Source organism: Theobroma umbraticum, unplaced genomic scaffold (assembly GCF_002168275.2).
Source record: "Theobroma umbraticum cultivar Fairchild unplaced genomic scaffold, ASM216827v3 scaffold_95.0, whole genome shotgun sequence".
NCBI lineage: Eukaryota > Viridiplantae > Streptophyta > Magnoliopsida > Malvales > Malvaceae > Theobroma > Theobroma umbraticum.
Genome location: NW_018397257.1, coordinates 10845095 through 10849766, shown reverse-complemented (window position 1 = coordinate 10849766; position 4672 = coordinate 10845095).

Below are 4672 nucleotides of genomic sequence, written 5' to 3'. Positions count from 1 at the left end.
TTTACGCCAACAAAACAAACAACAATATTTATTGATTATTGTACAAAACTTGAGCTCTATATCAAGCATAATTTCACGCAGCAACAATAACAAAATTCAGAACTCTTGCACAAAACATCTTAATTCAATGAAATAACTGTTAGTCTGTTACAAATGTCGATATATTCTTTACCATAAAACTTCCAATAGTCCAGCAAGTCAGCAACACACCACAAAAGTTTGAAACAACTAAGAAAAAAAGAAAAACAGATCGGAGTTTACCTGGGTTGTCGGAGGAAGCAAATCAAAAGAGGTGGGTCGAGTAGGCAGTCGATGGGGATTGGGAGTGCCTGCGCCCTGCCCCCCCTCCCACAGTCCCACGAGTCCCGATTCCCCCCTGCGGCCCTGCCCGCCCCCTCCGGCTCCCATGAGTCCGGTCCCCCCTGCGGCCCTGCCCGCCCCCTCCGGCTCCCACGAGTCCCGCGTTCCCCCTTGCGGCCCATGCCCCCCCTCCTCCGGCTCCACGAGTCTTTTGGATGATTTGATTTCCCGATTCCCCTCGCGCCCCCCCCAGCCCCCAAACCACGACTTAATTTTTTTTGGACCCGTCGGGCTGGCCCGTACCAACCCGTTTAGGCCCAATTTTAATACGGACTTAAATTTTTAAGCTCGGCCCGTCCCATATTTTAAAAAAAATTGGGCTGGCCCGACGGGCCAAGCCCATTTTGACAGGTCTAGATTAAATACCCCTGTACGATTGCTTTTACAGTAGTATGCTCCTTTTATAAAACTAATAATTCCACTCTTTTTTCATAAAATGTTGAAGAATTTTTATTTAGGGTTTATATTTCATGTATATGTTCGGTGTATAAATTTTATATATTACTAATAAATTAAATATTATATTTTAATAAAAAATCAAAATTAAAAAATAAAAACTCTCACAATAAATGTTCGTAATTTAAAAAATATTTATTTTAAAAATAAATAAATTTAAATTTTTATACTATTTACAATATGACATTTTGTGTTTAAATATAAATCTTTTTATAAATTTTTTATGATTTTATCTTAAAATAAATTACTTTTTAAAAATAATAGTGGTAATTTTGGTGAATTATTTTTTTGGGATACATATTTTTTTATGTCATTATCTTATCACTTAAAATTTTAAATGTTACAAATTGGTGAAAGGAATTAAATGTATTATTAGTAATGTGTGAAAGGGATGTTTCAACAAATACAACTAAAATAATATTGTGACGTGATTTTTTTTTTTTATTGTTTTGATGATAAACTGGGATTTCATCTATCCAATAGGAAAAGCAAAGCAAGAGTTCAACAATATTATAAATAGACAATTAGGTTTAGATGTTACTTACTTTCGAACTTGTTTGAACTTCCAATGGTACGGGATGCTTGCTTTACGATTAGGGTTAATTTAATCCTATTATTTAATAATATTGAATATTAGTTTACCATTTTATCTAATTAAGATGTTTAATGGGTTTGTGACACTTAGCTCGACTCCTGAATTCATATTTAATCGTTCATGCGAATGTAATAACTGATTAATTGGTGAAACCAAATAAGATCATATCAAATGACTTCATTTAATCTAACTAAATTAATAGAATGTTATTTAAAAAATAATCAAATCGATAAAAATAATGAAATAACAAAGATAACTAAAAAATAAAAATATTTGAAATTGGTTTTACTAATTTTCTGACATCTATATGTGGCCATTTATAACACATGTATAAGTTAGGGTGGTTAGGTTTTATGTTAACCCTATTAAAAGTAAGAATTTTTTAATAAACTCGAATATTCATCAACAATTCTATTTAGTTCAAATGTCTGTGACAATTGACCTAATCTCGTAAACTCATATTTAATCGTAAATAAAAATATAATAACTGATTAATCGAAAAAACCAAACAAAATCATTTAATTGACTTTATTTAGCAACTGTTGAGGATTTTTCATCTTTAGCAAACAAATAACTTTGTTTTCTTCGACGAAAAAACTAATATCTTAACAAAAAGCAAGTTGTAAATCAACGTAGGAAGTCCAAAGTTTAATTTAGTTAAAAAAAGTTAACTAAATGTTATTTAAAATTTAATTGAATTAATATAAAATCATATATTAACCAATTAATCGAATTAGATCGGTTAATTTGGTTGGTGATCAAATTAACAAAATGTTTGGACTCAAGCCCAATTTTGTTAGTTTCATTTTTTTTGTTTATTTTACAGAATAAACAAAAATAAATTAAAAATCTCAACACTATAAGCTTAATAACATTAAAATGTTTCAACAAACATTAATGAAAATACACCAAAAATATACCTACCTATATTCTTATAATTTTAAATCGGTTGATTCAATAAACCAAAAAAAAAAGTCAAACCTAAACTGGATTAATCCGTTTAATTACGTTCAGTTCCGAATTAACCAAAAAAGTGAATTAAATTAATCATTTTAATCTAATTTATTCGATTAATTTAATTTTAATGGAAAATTAGTCACTTCGTAACCTGGTTGAGAATATCTGCAGGCTTTGCCTTAGGCCCAATGAGAATTTCCAAATGAATGCAATCCAATATTGCTTGGGCCAATGTTACCATAGCCCATATTTGGCTTGGGCCAATGTTACCATAGCCCATATTTGGCTTGGGCCAACATGTTCGGCCTTATGATTGTAACGTGTTTGACCAATTGTCCCTGACGCATGAGAAATATGAACACAGAACAGAACAGAGTCATGTTTCATCACCACAGTAATTGACTAATTTCGGCCATGTTCCGGGAAATACAAAGGTGGAGACAAGATGACACAGACTTGCAATGACCAACCTGGAAAACTGCCAGGGTTCCATCAGTGAGCTAGTTTCTTAATCAATGTTTTCCATTGTTGAATTGTTTATTCTTTAAAGGAGGAGACAAGTTATGGAAAACCCCAAGAACAGGGTCAACCATCTATCCTGATAATTATCCTTTCAGTCCATTATTAGTAAAAGACAAGAGCATGTACCATGTTCTTCAGCTGGTAAGTTTGGCTATGCAGACTTCACTGCAAACCAATCGCTCATGCCGAAGGAAAAGTATTGCAAAGAAAGCTCTGTTTGCCTGCATTCTGAAGCAAACCCCTTTTGAGTTTAGAGACTGCCAGCTTCATTAAGTTGTCTATGGTCCCTGGAGAGTGGTTTGCTTTTGCATATACAGTTATCCCATACACAACAACAGGAGTGATGGTCCTGGAGAGTGGGGGAGTTCACATTAATTATTTCTTCCTTCCGAGATGGACCACATATCCTGCATATGGCTCAGATTAACAAAGCAAGCAGACAAGAAGATTGGGTTGAGAAGGATCAGGTCGAGCTTCTGCCATGGTAAAAGAATTAACAGGAAACTATTCCAGAGGTTATAATTCGACTCGGGTAGAGTTTGAATAGTAAAATTTCTATGTCTCATGGATTGGAATAGGGTTCAAGTAGTAATTTCATGATACCCTTTGCTCTTCTGCATCGAGATTTCGATTTAGGATTTACAATTTTCTACCCCATTTCCATCTGTCAATCATGCCATTTTCCCCTTAATTAACGCACGAAATTTTGTCTCTCATTCCCCTTCGTAGTCCTAGATTCCATTCAGACCAGGGCATTTCCCATCCCATTACAGTTGTTTCCATGTGTCTGAAAAATGAGGAAATTCCTCCATCCAAGTCCATGATTTTGTCCCAAGTTTCAAACCCAACCCGATCCTTGTTTGTCTTCGTTTCCTCTACCTCAGATTCTTCTCCTAATTATGATTTCCCCCTTGTTTCCTCCATCATTGCCCCACCCATTATCCTCCCCACTCCATCCACTTGTTTCCATATTCTAAACTAAACAGTACTTTACAGGTTTATATTCGTTACATTATCGATTTATAAATTCTATATACTATCAGTAAACCGAATATCAAACAGGCATCAAATATAAACGTTTATGTTATTACTTTTATATAGCAAATTTATATAAAATTTGAAGTGGGTAATCCATTTTGGGTGTATCATGACCCCATGGTCAACCACTCTCAACTCTATTTTAATTTCTCTTGTGGGTTCATCATCACCTTAAAAATAATGGGAACATATTCAAAGGTGAGGTCCACCATTAGATATAAAATCAAAGTGGTGGTGGAGCTGGTCAGATTCCTCAAATAAGCCTACTCCAACAACAAAGCAAGTTTATGTTCAATAATGCCAATTAAACAATGACTCAAATATAATATAATAAACTTTATTTTTTTTAGTAATCTTTAAATTTTAACCGTTGAGATATTTAAAAAATATAAAAATAATAGAGGAATTTTTTTTTTAATTTTAATATAATTTGAAATTATAAGCTATGATTTGATTTCAAAGTTGAAAAGCAAATGGACTGACTGTGACATGGGCGTGTCTGTGTCGATATGGCTTTTACTCGTTTGCATGTTTTGTACGCAAAGCTCACGAGGGCTAAATTTAATTTCAGTCAAAATCAAAGACCAAGTCACTTGGACCATACCCACCTTTTTTTTTTGTTTTCCACCGTCACACTAAATTCACATGGAATTCATTGTTTTAATATTTTTATAAAACAAATAGGGTGATTGATAACGATAATAATTTAATTAAAATTAAGTGAGAAAATAGTTTAATTATATA